At 43.7% G+C, this 16,589-nt stretch overlaps 9 non-coding genes across 9 annotated transcripts; all 9 read right to left on the reverse strand.

Annotated features, from left to right (window-relative positions):
* Nucleotides 1-760: 760 nt before the first annotated feature.
* On the reverse strand, nt 761-834 carry TRNAN-GUU (transfer RNA asparagine (anticodon GUU)). Its single transcript has one exon. It is a non-coding gene; the product is annotated as a tRNA-Asn (tRNA).
* Nucleotides 835-2,209: 1,375 nt separating this feature from the next.
* TRNAN-GUU (transfer RNA asparagine (anticodon GUU)) lies at nt 2,210-2,283 on the reverse strand. The gene has a single exon. It is a non-coding gene; the product is annotated as a tRNA-Asn (tRNA).
* Nucleotides 2,284-3,661: 1,378 nt separating this feature from the next.
* Nucleotides 3,662-3,735, reverse strand: TRNAN-GUU (transfer RNA asparagine (anticodon GUU)). The gene has a single exon. It is a non-coding gene; the product is annotated as a tRNA-Asn (tRNA).
* A 1,375-nt stretch (nt 3,736-5,110) lies between these two features.
* Nucleotides 5,111-5,184, reverse strand: TRNAN-GUU (transfer RNA asparagine (anticodon GUU)). The gene has a single exon. It is a non-coding gene; the product is annotated as a tRNA-Asn (tRNA).
* A 1,369-nt stretch (nt 5,185-6,553) lies between these two features.
* TRNAN-GUU (transfer RNA asparagine (anticodon GUU)) lies at nt 6,554-6,627 on the reverse strand. Its single transcript has one exon. It is a non-coding gene; the product is annotated as a tRNA-Asn (tRNA).
* A 1,370-nt stretch (nt 6,628-7,997) lies between these two features.
* Nucleotides 7,998-8,071, reverse strand: TRNAN-GUU (transfer RNA asparagine (anticodon GUU)). The gene has a single exon. It is a non-coding gene; the product is annotated as a tRNA-Asn (tRNA).
* A 2,827-nt stretch (nt 8,072-10,898) lies between these two features.
* TRNAN-GUU (transfer RNA asparagine (anticodon GUU)) lies at nt 10,899-10,972 on the reverse strand. The gene has a single exon. It is a non-coding gene; the product is annotated as a tRNA-Asn (tRNA).
* A 1,375-nt stretch (nt 10,973-12,347) lies between these two features.
* TRNAN-GUU (transfer RNA asparagine (anticodon GUU)) lies at nt 12,348-12,421 on the reverse strand. Its single transcript has one exon. It is a non-coding gene; the product is annotated as a tRNA-Asn (tRNA).
* Nucleotides 12,422-15,248: 2,827 nt separating this feature from the next.
* TRNAN-GUU (transfer RNA asparagine (anticodon GUU)) lies at nt 15,249-15,322 on the reverse strand. The gene has a single exon. It is a non-coding gene; the product is annotated as a tRNA-Asn (tRNA).
* Nucleotides 15,323-16,589: the final 1,267 nt, after the last annotated feature.

Consider the following 16,589-nt stretch of genomic DNA (forward strand, 5'->3'; position numbering starts at 1 on the left):
CCTCTCAGCATTTTCGATAAACAAACCAACCCATAAAAGTTCAACGGTTCTCCTTGGGATTGTGCTACATCACAACTTTTTTCTACAAACTATGCAAGTTTTTTCACTGTCCCCGGTTTGATTCTCCATGTGCATAGAAAGGGTTTGCTAGAAAGTTGCTCGACTGTATTTGTAGGTCACCAATCACGTTGTGGACTCCTTAAATGTTCTTCAAGTATGGGAAAACGGAGTCCACACTTAAAAAAAAAAAAAAAAGCAATGTCATCTGTGACTGTATATGAAAATTGTGACCTGGTGTGACGTGAAACTGACGTCAAGTTTCACAGGTTTGGGGGATTAGCTCAAGTGGTAGAGCGCTCGCTTAGCATGCGAGAGGTAGCGGGATCGATGCCCGCATTCTCCAATGCTACCATTGGATTCCTTTTTCGCAGAGTTGAATGAATCATTTTTACCATCTGCCCGTGGCACCCACGGCCAAACCTAGGAGGCTTTCGACAGTGGCCAAAACAATCCTTCGATAGCTCAGCTGGTAGAGCGGAGGACTGTAGCTCTAAATTAGCAATCCTTAGGTCGCTGGTTCAATTCCGGCTCGAAGGAAGTTTTGTTTATCTTATCTCATACAGAAAGTTTTTCTCCAGTTTGCCTCGTGAATTCAAAACATAGTCAGCAAAATGGCTTTTACATGAGAGAGATGCTCAGCACCAATGCAAAAACTTCTCCAACTGTGCAACGTCTCTGGGTGGACTGCAAAAGGGTGCGACGTCCCTGGGTGGACTCGAACCACCAACCTTTCGGTTAACAGCCGAACGCGCTAACCGATTGCGCCACAGAGACCCAATGGACCACAATTTTTGCCTGCACCTTAAGCAAGGTCAGACACCGTTTCTTCAAATGATTTTCAACAATATGACTAAAGGAAACAGAAAAAAACAAAGAAATAATTGCAAAACACCAAGAATAATCTAGTTGCCAACAGATAAGAAATGGCTGATAAATTACACGACACAGACCAGAAGGCAGACAGTAATTAGACTTCGACTCTAAGCATCCAACACTACGAGCAGAGTGGCGCAGCGGAAGCGTGCTGGGCCCATAACCCAGAGGTCGATGGATCGAAACCATCCTCTGCTAAAAGGTTGTGTTTTATACTTTTCATCATTACATTGCATCCAAATGCTTCTGTCAACAGAAAGTTTAGTGTTATTGCAGAAAATGTCAAAAAAACGTACACTTCCGAAAGCGTTGGTGGTATAGTGGTGAGCATAGCTGCCTTCCAAGCAGTTGACCCGGGTTCGATTCCCGGCCAACGCATGTCTTGCTTTTCACCATTGGTGTTGCATTTATTCTCTTTTAATGTTTTGTGTTAAGGCTCATGCTCTACTCTCTTCTTACAGTTTAGCAACCACAGAAAGGAGGAAAAAAAAAGACCAGGAGGCCTTCACGACCTCTCAGCATTTTCGATAAACAAACCAACCCATAAAAGTTCAACGGTTCTCCTTGGGATTGTGCTACATCACAACTTTTTTCTACAAACTATGCAAGTTTTTTCACTGTCCCCGGTTTGATTCTCCATGTGCATAGAAAGGGTTTGCTAGAAAGTTGCTCGACTGTATTTGTAGGTCACCAATCACGTTGTGGACTCCTTAAATGTTCTTCAAGTATGGGAAAACGGAGTCCACACTTAAAAAAAAAAAAAAAAAAAAAGCAATGTCATCTGTGACTGTATATGAAAATTGTGACCTGGTGTGACGTGAAACTGACGTCAAGTTTCACAGGTTTGGGGGATTAGCTCAAGTGGTAGAGCGCTCGCTTAGCATGCGAGAGGTAGCGGGATCGATGCCCGCATTCTCCAATGCTACCATTGGATTCCTTTTTCGCAGAGTTGAATGAATCATTTTTACCATCTGCCCGTGGCACCCACGGCCAAACCTAGGAGGCTTTCGACAGTGGCCAAAACAATCCTTCGATAGCTCAGCTGGTAGAGCGGAGGACTGTAGCTCTAAATTAGCAATCCTTAGGTCGCTGGTTCAATTCCGGCTCGAAGGAAGTTTTGTTTATTTTATCTCATACAGAAAGTTTTTCTCCAGTTTGCCTCGTGAATTCAAAACATAGTCAGCAAAATGGCTTTTACATGAGAGAGATGCTCAGCACCAATGCAAAAACTTCTCCAACTGTGCAACGTCTCTGGGTGGACTGCAAAAGGGTGCGACGTCCCTGGGTGGACTCGAACCACCAACCTTTCGGTTAACAGCCGAACGCGCTAACCGATTGCGCCACAGAGACCCAATGGACCACAATTTTTGCCTGCACCTTAAGCAAGGTCAGACACCGTTTCTTCAAATGATTTTCAACAATATGACTAAAGGAAACAGAAAAAAACAAAGAAATAATTGCAAAACACCAAGAATAATCTAGTTGCCAACAGATAAGAAATGGCTGATAAATTACACGACACAGACCAGAAGGCAGACAGTAATTAGACTTCGACTCTAAGCATCCAACACTACGAGCAGAGTGGCGCAGCGGAAGCGTGCTGGGCCCATAACCCAGAGGTCGATGGATCGAAACCATCCTCTGCTAAAAGGTTGTGTTTTATACTTTTCATCATTACATTGCATCCAAATGCTTCTGTCAACAGAAAGTTTAGTGTTATTGCAGAAAATGTCAAAAAAACGTACACTTCCGAAAGCGTTGGTGGTATAGTGGTGAGCATAGCTGCCTTCCAAGCAGTTGACCCGGGTTCGATTCCCGGCCAACGCATGTCTTGCTTTTCACCATTGGTGTTGCATTTATTCTCTTTTAATGTTTTGTGTTAAGGCTCATGCTCTACTCTCTTCTTACAGTTTAGCAACCACAGAAAGGAGGAAAAAAAAAGACCAGGAGGCCTTCACGACCTCTCAGCATTTTCGATAAACAAACCAACCCATAAAAGTTCAACGGTTCTCCTTGGGATTGTGCTACATCACAACTTTTTTCTACAAACTATGCAAGTTTTTTCACTGTCCCCGGTTTGATTCTCCATGTGCATAGAAAGGGTTTGCTAGAAAGTTGCTCGACTGTATTTGTAGGTCACCAATCACGTTGTGGACTCCTTAAATGTTCTTCAAGTATGGGAAAACGGAGTCCACACTTAAAAAAAAAAAAAAAAAAAAAAAAGCAATGTCATCTGTGACTGTATATGAAAATTGTGACCTGGTGTGACGTGAAACTGACGTCAAGTTTCACAGGTTTGGGGGATTAGCTCAAGTGGAAGAGCGCTCGCTTAGCATGCGAGAGGTAGCGGGATCGATGCCCGCATTCTCCAATGCTACCATTGGATTCCTTTTTCGCAGAGTTGAATGAATCATTTTTACCATCTGCCCGTGGCACCCACGGCCAAACCTAGGAGGCTTTCGACAGTGGCCAAAACAATCCTTCGATAGCTCAGCTGGTAGAGCGGAGGACTGTAGCTCTAAATTAGCAATCCTTAGGTCGCTGGTTCAATTCCGGCTCGAAGGAAGTTTTGTTTATCTTATCTCATACAGAAAGTTTTTCTCCAGTTTGCCTCGTGAATTCAAAACATAGTCAGCAAAATGGCTTTTACATGAGAGAGATGCTCAGCACCAATGCAAAAACTTCTCCAACTGTGCAACGTCTCTGGGTGGACTGCAAAAGGGTGCGACGTCCCTGGGTGGACTCGAACCACCAACCTTTCGGTTAACAGCCGAACGCGCTAACCGATTGCGCCACAGAGACCCAATGGACCACAATTTTTGCCTGCACCTTAAGCAAGGTCAGACACCGTTTCTTCAAATGATTTTCAACAATATGACTAAAGGAAACAGAAAAAAACAAAGAAATAATTGCAAAACACCAAGAATAATCTAGTTGCCAACAGATAAGAAATGGCTGATAAATTACACGACACAGACCAGAAGGCAGACAGTAATTAGACTTCGACTCTAAGCATCCAACACTACGAGCAGAGTGGCGCAGCGGAAGCGTGCTGGGCCCATAACCCAGAGGTCGATGGATCGAAACCATCCTCTGCTAAAAGGTTGTGTTTTATACTTTTCATCATTACATTGCATCCAAATGCTTCTGTCAACAGAAAGTTTAGTGTTATTGCAGAAAATGTCAAAAAAACGTACACTTCCGAAAGCGTTGGTGGTATAGTGGTGAGCATAGCTGCCTTCCAAGCAGTTGACCCGGGTTCGATTCCCGGCCAACGCATGTCTTGCTTTTCACCATTGGTGTTGCATTTATTCTCTTTTAATGTTTTGTGTTAAGGCTCATGCTCTACTCTCTTCTTACAGTTTAGCAACCACAGAAAGGAGGAAAAAAAAAGACCAGGAGGCCTTCACGACCTCTCAGCATTTTCGATAAACAAACCAACCCATAAAAGTTCAACGGTTCTCCTTGGGATTGTGCTACATCACAACTTTTTTCTACAAACTATGCAAGTTTTTTCACTGTCCCCGGTTTGATTCTCCATGTGCATAGAAAGGGTTTGCTAGAAAGTTGCTCGACTGTATTTGTAGGTCACCAATCACGTTGTGGACTCCTTAAATGTTCTTCAAGTATGGGAAAACGGAGTCCACACTTAAAAAAAAAAAAAAAAAAAAAGCAATGTCATCTGTGACTGTATATGAAAATTGTGACCTGGTGTGACGTGAAACTGACGTCAAGTTTCACAGGTTTGGGGGATTAGCTCAAGTGGTAGAGCGCTCGCTTAGCATGCGAGAGGTAGCGGGATCGATGCCCGCATTCTCCAATGCTACCATTGGATTCCTTTTTCGCAGAGTTGAATGAATCATTTTTACCATCTGCCCGTGGCACCCACGGCCAAACCTAGGAGGCTTTCGACAGTGGCCAAAACAATCCTTCGATAGCTCAGCTGGTAGAGCGGAGGACTGTAGCTCTAAATTAGCAATCCTTAGGTCGCTGGTTCAATTCCGGCTCGAAGGAAGTTTTGTTTATCTTATCTCATACAGAAAGTTTTTCTCCAGTTTGCCTCGTGAATTCAAAACATAGTCAGCAAAATGGCTTTTACATGAGAGAGATGCTCAGCACCAATGCAAAAACTTCTCCAACTGTGCAACGTCTCTGGGTGGACTGCAAAAGGGTGCGACGTCCCTGGGTGGACTCGAACCACCAACCTTTCGGTTAACAGCCGAACGCGCTAACCGATTGCGCCACAGAGACCCAATGGACCACAATTTTTGCCTGCACCTTAAGCAAGGTCAGACACCGTTTCTTCAAATGATTTTCAACAATATGACTAAAGGAAACAGAAAAAAACAAAGAAATAATTGCAAAACACCAAGAATAATCTAGTTGCCAACAGATAAGAAATGGCTGATAAATTACACGACACAGACCAGAAGGCAGACAGTAATTAGACTTCGACTCTAAGCATCCAACACTACGAGCAGAGTGGCGCAGCGGAAGCGTGCTGGGCCCATAACCCAGAGGTCGATGGATCGAAACCATCCTCTGCTAAAAGGTTGTGTTTTATACTTTTCATCATTACATTGCATCCAAATGCTTCTGTCAACAGAAAGTTTAGTGTTATTGCAGAAAATGTCAAAAAAACGTACACTTCCGAAAGCGTTGGTGGTATAGTGGTGAGCATAGCTGCCTTCCAAGCAGTTGACCCGGGTTCGATTCCCGGCCAACGCATGTCTTGCTTTTCACCATTGGTGTTGCATTTATTCTCTTTTAATGTTTTGTGTTAAGGCTCATGCTCTACTCTCTTCTTACAGTTTAGCAACCACAGAAAGGAGGAAAAAAAAAGACCAGGAGGCCTTCACGACCTCTCAGCATTTTCGATAAACAAACCAACCCATAAAAGTTCAACGGTTCTCCTTGGGATTGTGCTACATCACAACTTTTTTCTACAAACTATGCAAGTTTTTTCACTGTCCCCGGTTTGATTCTCCATGTGCATAGAAAGGGTTTGCTAGAAAGTTGCTCGACTGTATTTGTAGGTCACCAATCACGTTGTGGACTCCTTAAATGTTCTTCAAGTATGGGAAAACGGAGTCCACACTTAAAAAAAAAAAAAAAGCAATGTCATCTGTGACTGTATATGAAAATTGTGACCTGGTGTGACGTGAAACTGACGTCAAGTTTCACAGGTTTGGGGGATTAGCTCAAGTGGTAGAGCGCTCGCTTAGCATGCGAGAGGTAGCGGGATCGATGCCCGCATTCTCCAATGCTACCATTGGATTCCTTTTTCGCAGAGTTGAATGAATCATTTTTACCATCTGCCCGTGGCACCCACGGCCAAACCTAGGAGGCTTTCGACAGTGGCCAAAACAATCCTTCGATAGCTCAGCTGGTAGAGCGGAGGACTGTAGCTCTAAATTAGCAATCCTTAGGTCGCTGGTTCAATTCCGGCTCGAAGGAAGTTTTGTTTATTTTATCTCATACAGAAAGTTTTTCTCCAGTTTGCCTCGTGAATTCAAAACATAGTCAGCAAAATGGCTTTTACATGAGAGAGATGCTCAGCACCAATGCAAAAACTTCTCCAACTGTGCAACGTCTCTGGGTGGACTGCAAAAGGGTGCGACGTCCCTGGGTGGACTCGAACCACCAACCTTTCGGTTAACAGCCGAACGCGCTAACCGATTGCGCCACAGAGACCCAATGGACCACAATTTTTGCCTGCACCTTAAGCAAGGTCAGACACCGTTTCTTCAAATGATTTTCAACAATATGACTAAAGGAAACAGAAAAAAACAAAGAAATAATTGCAAAACACCAAGAATAATCTAGTTGCCAACAGATAAGAAATGGCTGATAAATTACACGACACAGACCAGAAGGCAGACAGTAATTAGACTTCGACTCTAAGCATCCAACACTACGAGCAGAGTGGCGCAGCGGAAGCGTGCTGGGCCCATAACCCAGAGGTCGATGGATCGAAACCATCCTCTGCTAAAAGGTTGTGTTTTATACTTTTCATCATTACATTGCATCCAAATGCTTCTGTCAACAGAAAGTTTAGTGTTATTGCAGAAAATGTCAAAAAAACGTACACTTCCGAAAGCGTTGGTGGTATAGTGGTGAGCATAGCTGCCTTCCAAGCAGTTGACCCGGGTTCGATTCCCGGCCAACGCATGTCTTGCTTTTCACCATTGGTGTTGCATTTATTCTCTTTTAATGTTTTGTGTTAAGGCTCATGCTCTACTCTCTTCTTACAGTTTAGCAACCACAGAAAGGAGGAAAAAAAAAGACCAGGAGGCCTTCACGACCTCTCAGCATTTTCGATAAACAAACCAACCCATAAAAGTTCAACGGTTCTCCTTGGGATTGTGCTACATCACAACTTTTTTCTACAAACTATGCAAGTTTTTTCACTGTCCCCGGTTTGATTCTCCATGTGCATAGAAAGGGTTTGCTAGAAAGTTGCTCGACTGTATTTGTAGGTCACCAATCACGTTGTGGACTCCTTAAATGTTCTTCAAGTATGGGAAAACGGAGTCCACACTTAAAAAAAAAAAAAAAAGCAATGTCATCTGTGACTGTATATGAAAATTGTGACCTGGTGTGACGTGAAACTGACGTCAAGTTTCACAGGTTTGGGGGATTAGCTCAAGTGGTAGAGCGCTCGCTTAGCATGCGAGAGGTAGCGGGATCGATGCCCGCATTCTCCAATGCTACCATTGGATTCCTTTTTCGCAGAGTTGAATGAATCATTTTTACCATCTGCCCGTGGCACCCACGGCCAAACCTAGGAGGCTTTCGACAGTGGCCAAAACAATCCTTCGATAGCTCAGCTGGTAGAGCGGAGGACTGTAGCTCTAAATTAGCAATCCTTAGGTCGCTGGTTCAATTCCGGCTCGAAGGAAGTTTTGTTTATCTTATCTCATACAGAAAGTTTTTCTCCAGTTTGCCTCGTGAATTCAAAACATAGTCAGCAAAATGGCTTTTACATGAGAGAGATGCTCAGCACCAATGCAAAAACTTCTCCAACTGTGCAACGTCTCTGGGTGGACTGCAAAAGGGTGCGACGTCCCTGGGTGGACTCGAACCACCAACCTTTCGGTTAACAGCCGAACGCGCTAACCGATTGCGCCACAGAGACCCAATGGACCACAATTTTTGCCTGCACCTTAAGCAAGGTCAGACACCGTTTCTTCAAATGATTTTCAACAATATGACTAAAGGAAACAGAAAAAAACAAAGAAATAATTGCAAAACACCAAGAATAATCTAGTTGCCAACAGATAAGAAATGGCTGATAAATTACACGACACAGACCAGAAGGCAGACAGTAATTAGACTTCGACTCTAAGCATCCAACACTACGAGCAGAGTGGCGCAGCGGAAGCGTGCTGGGCCCATAACCCAGAGGTCGATGGATCGAAACCATCCTCTGCTAAAAGGTTGTGTTTTATACTTTTCATCATTACATTGCATCCAAATGCTTCTGTCAACAGAAAGTTTAGTGTTATTGCAGAAAATGTCAAAAAAACGTACACTTCCGAAAGCGTTGGTGGTATAGTGGTGAGCATAGCTGCCTTCCAAGCAGTTGACCCGGGTTCGATTCCCGGCCAACGCATGTCTTGCTTTTCACCATTGGTGTTGCATTTATTCTCTTTTAATGTTTTGTGTTAAGGCTCATGCTCTACTCTCTTCTTACAGTTTAGCAACCACAGAAAGGAGGAAAAAAAAAGACCAGGAGGCCTTCACGACCTCTCAGCATTTTCGATAAACAAACCAACCCATAAAAGTTCAACGGTTCTCCTTGGGATTGTGCTACATCACAACTTTTTTCTACAAACTATGCAAGTTTTTTCACTGTCCCCGGTTTGATTCTCCATGTGCATAGAAAGGGTTTGCTAGAAAGTTGCTCGACTGTATTTGTAGGTCACCAATCACGTTGTGGACTCCTTAAATGTTCTTCAAGTATGGGAAAACGGAGTCCACACTTAAAAAAAAAAAAAAAAAAAAAGCAATGTCATCTGTGACTGTATATGAAAATTGTGACCTGGTGTGACGTGAAACTGACGTCAAGTTTCACAGGTTTGGGGGATTAGCTCAAGTGGTAGAGCGCTCGCTTAGCATGCGAGAGGTAGCGGGATCGATGCCCGCATTCTCCAATGCTACCATTGGATTCCTTTTTCGCAGAGTTGAATGAATCATTTTTACCATCTGCCCGTGGCACCCACGGCCAAACCTAGGAGGCTTTCGACAGTGGCCAAAACAATCCTTCGATAGCTCAGCTGGTAGAGCGGAGGACTGTAGCTCTAAATTAGCAATCCTTAGGTCGCTGGTTCAATTCCGGCTCGAAGGAAGTTTTGTTTATTTTATCTCATACAGAAAGTTTTTCTCCAGTTTGCCTCGTGAATTCAAAACATAGTCAGCAAAATGGCTTTTACATGAGAGAGATGCTCAGCACCAATGCAAAAACTTCTCCAACTGTGCAACGTCTCTGGGTGGACTGCAAAAGGGTGCGACGTCCCTGGGTGGACTCGAACCACCAACCTTTCGGTTAACAGCCAAACGCGCTAACCGATTGCGCCACAGAGACCCAATGGACCACAATTTTTGCCTGCACCTTAAGCAAGGTCAGACACCGTTTCTTCAAATGATTTTCAACAATATGACTAAAGGAAACAGAAAAAAACAAAGAAATAATTGCAAAACACCAAGAATAATCTAGTTGCCAACAGATAAGAAATGGCTGATAAATTACACGACACAGACCAGAAGGCAGACAGTAATTAGACTTCGACTCTAAGCATCCAACACTACGAGCAGAGTGGCGCAGCGGAAGCGTGCTGGGCCCATAACCCAGAGGTCGATGGATCGAAACCATCCTCTGCTAAAAGGTTGTGTTTTATACTTTTCATCATTACATTGCATCCAAATGCTTCTGTCAACAGAAAGTTTAGTGTTATTGCAGAAAATGTCAAAAAAACGTACACTTCCGAAAGCGTTGGTGGTATAGTGGTGAGCATAGCTGCCTTCCAAGCAGTTGACCCGGGTTCGATTCCCGGCCAACGCATGTCTTGCTTTTCACCATTGGTGTTGCATTTATTCTCTTTTAATGTTTTGTGTTAAGGCTCATGCTCTACTCTCTTCTTACAGTTTAGCAACCACAGAAAGGAGGAAAAAAAAAGACCAGGAGGCCTTCACGACCTCTCAGCATTTTCGATAAACAAACCAACCCATAAAAGTTCAACGGTTCTCCTTGGGATTGTGCTACATCACAACTTTTTTCTACAAACTATGCAAGTTTTTTCACTGTCCCCGGTTTGATTCTCCATGTGCATAGAAAGGGTTTGCTAGAAAGTTGCTCGACTGTATTTGTAGGTCACCAATCACGTTGTGGACTCCTTAAATGTTCTTCAAGTATGGGAAAACGGAGTCCACACTTAAAAAAAAAAAAAAAAAAAAAAAAGCAATGTCATCTGTGACTGTATATGAAAATTGTGACCTGGTGTGACGTGAAACTGACGTCAAGTTTCACAGGTTTGGGGGATTAGCTCAAGTGGAAGAGCGCTCGCTTAGCATGCGAGAGGTAGCGGGATCGATGCCCGCATTCTCCAATGCTACCATTGGATTCCTTTTTCGCAGAGTTGAATGAATCATTTTTACCATCTGCCCGTGGCACCCACGGCCAAACCTAGGAGGCTTTCGACAGTGGCCAAAACAATCCTTCGATAGCTCAGCTGGTAGAGCGGAGGACTGTAGCTCTAAATTAGCAATCCTTAGGTCGCTGGTTCAATTCCGGCTCGAAGGAAGTTTTGTTTATCTTATCTCATACAGAAAGTTTTTCTCCAGTTTGCCTCGTGAATTCAAAACATAGTCAGCAAAATGGCTTTTACATGAGAGAGATGCTCAGCACCAATGCAAAAACTTCTCCAACTGTGCAACGTCTCTGGGTGGACTGCAAAAGGGTGCGACGTCCCTGGGTGGACTCGAACCACCAACCTTTCGGTTAACAGCCGAACGCGCTAACCGATTGCGCCACAGAGACCCAATGGACCACAATTTTTGCCTGCACCTTAAGCAAGGTCAGACACCGTTTCTTCAAATGATTTTCAACAATATGACTAAAGGAAACAGAAAAAAACAAAGAAATAATTGCAAAACACCAAGAATAATCTAGTTGCCAACAGATAAGAAATGGCTGATAAATTACACGACACAGACCAGAAGGCAGACAGTAATTAGACTTCGACTCTAAGCATCCAACACTACGAGCAGAGTGGCGCAGCGGAAGCGTGCTGGGCCCATAACCCAGAGGTCGATGGATCGAAACCATCCTCTGCTAAAAGGTTGTGTTTTATACTTTTCATCATTACATTGCATCCAAATGCTTCTGTCAACAGAAAGTTTAGTGTTATTGCAGAAAATGTCAAAAAAACGTACACTTCCGAAAGCGTTGGTGGTATAGTGGTGAGCATAGCTGCCTTCCAAGCAGTTGACCCGGGTTCGATTCCCGGCCAACGCATGTCTTGCTTTTCACCATTGGTGTTGCATTTATTCTCTTTTAATGTTTTGTGTTAAGGCTCATGCTCTACTCTCTTCTTACAGTTTAGCAACCACAGAAAGGAGGAAAAAAAAAGACCAGGAGGCCTTCACGACCTCTCAGCATTTTCGATAAACAAACCAACCCATAAAAGTTCAACGGTTCTCCTTGGGATTGTGCTACATCACAACTTTTTTCTACAAACTATGCAAGTTTTTTCACTGTCCCCGGTTTGATTCTCCATGTGCATAGAAAGGGTTTGCTAGAAAGTTGCTCGACTGTATTTGTAGGTCACCAATCACGTTGTGGACTCCTTAAATGTTCTTCAAGTATGGGAAAACGGAGTCCACACTTAAAAAAAAAAAAAAAAAAAAAGCAATGTCATCTGTGACTGTATATGAAAATTGTGACCTGGTGTGACGTGAAACTGACGTCAAGTTTCACAGGTTTGGGGGATTAGCTCAAGTGGTAGAGCGCTCGCTTAGCATGCGAGAGGTAGCGGGATCGATGCCCGCATTCTCCAATGCTACCATTGGATTCCTTTTTCGCAGAGTTGAATGAATCATTTTTACCATCTGCCCGTGGCACCCACGGCCAAACCTAGGAGGCTTTCGACAGTGGCCAAAACAATCCTTCGATAGCTCAGCTGGTAGAGCGGAGGACTGTAGCTCTAAATTAGCAATCCTTAGGTCGCTGGTTCAATTCCGGCTCGAAGGAAGTTTTGTTTATCTTATCTCATACAGAAAGTTTTTCTCCAGTTTGCCTCGTGAATTCAAAACATAGTCAGCAAAATGGCTTTTACATGAGAGAGATGCTCAGCACCAATGCAAAAACTTCTCCAACTGTGCAACGTCTCTGGGTGGACTGCAAAAGGGTGCGACGTCCCTGGGTGGACTCGAACCACCAACCTTTCGGTTAACAGCCGAACGCGCTAACCGATTGCGCCACAGAGACCCAATGGACCACAATTTTTGCCTGCACCTTAAGCAAGGTCAGACACCGTTTCTTCAAATGATTTTCAACAATATGACTAAAGGAAACAGAAAAAAACAAAGAAATAATTGCAAAACACCAAGAATAATCTAGTTGCCAACAGATAAGAAATGGCTGATAAATTACACGACACAGACCAGAAGGCAGACAGTAATTAGACTTCGACTCTAAGCATCCAACACTACGAGCAGAGTGGCGCAGCGGAAGCGTGCTGGGCCCATAACCCAGAGGTCGATGGATCGAAACCATCCTCTGCTAAAAGGTTGTGTTTTATACTTTTCATCATTACATTGCATCCAAATGCTTCTGTCAACAGAAAGTTTAGTGTTATTGCAGAAAATGTCAAAAAAACGTACACTTCCGAAAGCGTTGGTGGTATAGTGGTGAGCATAGCTGCCTTCCAAGCAGTTGACCCGGGTTCGATTCCCGGCCAACGCATGTCTTGCTTTTCACCATTGGTGTTGCATTTATTCTCTTTTAATGTTTTGTGTTAAGGCTCATGCTCTACTCTCTTCTTACAGTTTAGCAACCACAGAAAGGAGGAAAAAAAAAGACCAGGAGGCCTTCACGACCTCTCAGCATTTTCGATAAACAAACCAACCCATAAAAGTTCAACGGTTCTCCTTGGGATTGTGCTACATCACAACTTTTTTCTACAAACTATGCAAGTTTTTTCACTGTCCCCGGTTTGATTCTCCATGTGCATAGAAAGGGTTTGCTAGAAAGTTGCTCGACTGTATTTGTAGGTCACCAATCACGTTGTGGACTCCTTAAATGTTCTTCAAGTATGGGAAAACGGAGTCCACACTTAAAAAAAAAAAAAAAAAAAAAGCAATGTCATCTGTGACTGTATATGAAAATTGTGACCTGGTGTGACGTGAAACTGACGTCAAGTTTCACAGGTTTGGGGGATTAGCTCAAGTGGTAGAGCGCTCGCTTAGCATGCGAGAGGTAGCGGGATCGATGCCCGCATTCTCCAATGCTACCATTGGATTCCTTTTTCGCAGAGTTGAATGAATCATTTTTACCATCTGCCCGTGGCACCCACGGCCAAACCTAGGAGGCTTTCGACAGTGGCCAAAACAATCCTTCGATAGCTCAGCTGGTAGAGCGGAGGACTGTAGCTCTAAATTAGCAATCCTTAGGTCGCTGGTTCAATTCCGGCTCGAAGGAAGTTTTGTTTATTTTATCTCATACAGAAAGTTTTTCTCCAGTTTGCCTCGTGAATTCAAAACATAGTCAGCAAAATGGCTTTTACATGAGAGAGATGCTCAGCACCAATGCAAAAACTTCTCCAACTGTGCAACGTCTCTGGGTGGACTGCAAAAGGGTGCGACGTCCCTGGGTGGACTCGAACCACCAACCTTTCGGTTAACAGCCAAACGCGCTAACCGATTGCGCCACAGAGACCCAATGGACCACAATTTTTGCCTGCACCTTAAGCAAGGTCAGACACCGTTTCTTCAAATGATTTTCAACAATATGACTAAAGGAAACAGAAAAAAACAAAGAAATAATTGCAAAACACCAAGAATAATCTAGTTGCCAACAGATAAGAAATGGCTGATAAATTACACGACACAGACCAGAAGGCAGACAGTAATTAGACTTCGACTCTAAGCATCCAACACTACGAGCAGAGTGGCGCAGCGGAAGCGTGCTGGGCCCATAACCCAGAGGTCGATGGATCGAAACCATCCTCTGCTAAAAGGTTGTGTTTTATACTTTTCATCATTACATTGCATCCAAATGCTTCTGTCAACAGAAAGTTTAGTGTTATTGCAGAAAATGTCAAAAAAACGTACACTTCCGAAAGCGTTGGTGGTATAGTGGTGAGCATAGCTGCCTTCCAAGCAGTTGACCCGGGTTCGATTCCCGGCCAACGCATGTCTTGCTTTTCACCATTGGTGTTGCATTTATTCTCTTTTAATGTTTTGTGTTAAGGCTCATGCTCTACTCTCTTCTTACAGTTTAGCAACCACAGAAAGGAGGAAAAAAAAAGACCAGGAGGCCTTCACGACCTCTCAGCATTTTCGATAAACAAACCAACCCATAAAAGTTCAACGGTTCTCCTTGGGATTGTGCTACATCACAACTTTTTTCTACAAACTATGCAAGTTTTTTCACTGTCCCCGGTTTGATTCTCCATGTGCATAGAAAGGGTTTGCTAGAAAGTTGCTCGACTGTATTTGTAGGTCACCAATCACGTTGTGGACTCCTTAAATGTTCTTCAAGTATGGGAAAACGGAGTCCACACTTAAAAAAAAAAAAAAAAAAAAAAAAGCAATGTCATCTGTGACTGTATATGAAAATTGTGACCTGGTGTGACGTGAAACTGACGTCAAGTTTCACAGGTTTGGGGGATTAGCTCAAGTGGAAGAGCGCTCGCTTAGCATGCGAGAGGTAGCGGGATCGATGCCCGCATTCTCCAATGCTACCATTGGATTCCTTTTTCGCAGAGTTGAATGAATCATTTTTACCATCTGCCCGTGGCACCCACGGCCAAACCTAGGAGGCTTTCGACAGTGGCCAAAACAATCCTTCGATAGCTCAGCTGGTAGAGCGGAGGACTGTAGCTCTAAATTAGCAATCCTTAGGTCGCTGGTTCAATTCCGGCTCGAAGGAAGTTTTGTTTATCTTATCTCATACAGAAAGTTTTTCTCCAGTTTGCCTCGTGAATTCAAAACATAGTCAGCAAAATGGCTTTTACATGAGAGAGATGCTCAGCACCAATGCAAAAACTTCTCCAACTGTGCAACGTCTCTGGGTGGACTGCAAAAGGGTGCGACGTCCCTGGGTGGACTCGAACCACCAACCTTTCGGTTAACAGCCGAACGCGCTAACCGATTGCGCCACAGAGACCCAATGGACCACAATTTTTGCCTGCACCTTAAGCAAGGTCAGACACCGTTTCTTCAAATGATTTTCAACAATATGACTAAAGGAAACAGAAAAAAACAAAGAAATAATTGCAAAACACCAAGAATAATCTAGTTGCCAACAGATAAGAAATGGCTGATAAATTACACGACACAGACCAGAAGGCAGACAGTAATTAGACTTCGACTCTAAGCATCCAACACTACGAGCAGAGTGGCGCAGCGGAAGCGTGCTGGGCCCATAACCCAGAGGTCGATGGATCGAAACCATCCTCTGCTAAAAGGTTGTGTTTTATACTTTTCATCATTACATTGCATCCAAATGCTTCTGTCAACAGAAAGTTTAGTGTTATTGCAGAAAATGTCAAAAAAACGTACACTTCCGAAAGCGTTGGTGGTATAGTGGTGAGCATAGCTGCCTTCCAAGCAGTTGACCCGGGTTCGATTCCCGGCCAACGCATGTCTTGCTTTTCACCATTGGTGTTGCATTTATTCTCTTTTAATGTTTTGTGTTAAGGCTCATGCTCTACTCTCTTCTTACAGTTTAGCAACCACAGAAAGGAGGAAAAAAAAAGACCAGGAGGCCTTCACGACCTCTCAGCATTTTCGATAAACAAACCAACCCATAAAAGTTCAACGGTTCTCCTTGGGATTGTGCTACATCACAACTTTTTTCTACAAACTATGCAAGTTTTTTCACTGTCCCCGGTTTGATTCTCCATGTGCATAGAAAGGGTTTGCTAGAAAGTTGCTCGACTGTATTTGTAGGTCACCAATCACGTTGTGGACTCCTTAAATGTTCTTCAAGTATGGGAAAACGGAGTCCACACTTAAAAAAAAAAAAAAAAAAAAAGCAATGTCATCTGTGACTGTATATGAAAATTGTGACCTGGTGTGACGTGAAACTGACGTCAAGTTTCACAGGTTTGGGGGATTAGCTCAAGTGGTAGAGCGCTCGCTTAGCATGCGAGAGGTAGCGGGATCGATGCCCGCATTCTCCAATGCTACCATTGGATTCCTTTTTCGCAGAGTTGAATGAATCATTTTTACCATCTGCCCGTGGCACCCACGGCCAAACCTAGGAGGCTTTCGACAGTGGCCAAAACAATCCTTCGATAGCTCAGCTGGTAGAGCGGAGGACTGTAGCTCTAAATTAGCAATCCTTAGGTCGCTGGTTCAATTCCGGCTCGAAGGAAGTTTTGTTTATCTTATCTCATACAGAAAGTTTTTCTCCAGTTTGCCTCGTGAAT

Source organism: Ranitomeya variabilis, chromosome 2 (assembly GCF_051348905.1).
Source record: "Ranitomeya variabilis isolate aRanVar5 chromosome 2, aRanVar5.hap1, whole genome shotgun sequence".
Lineage (NCBI taxonomy): Eukaryota > Metazoa > Chordata > Amphibia > Anura > Dendrobatidae > Ranitomeya > Ranitomeya variabilis.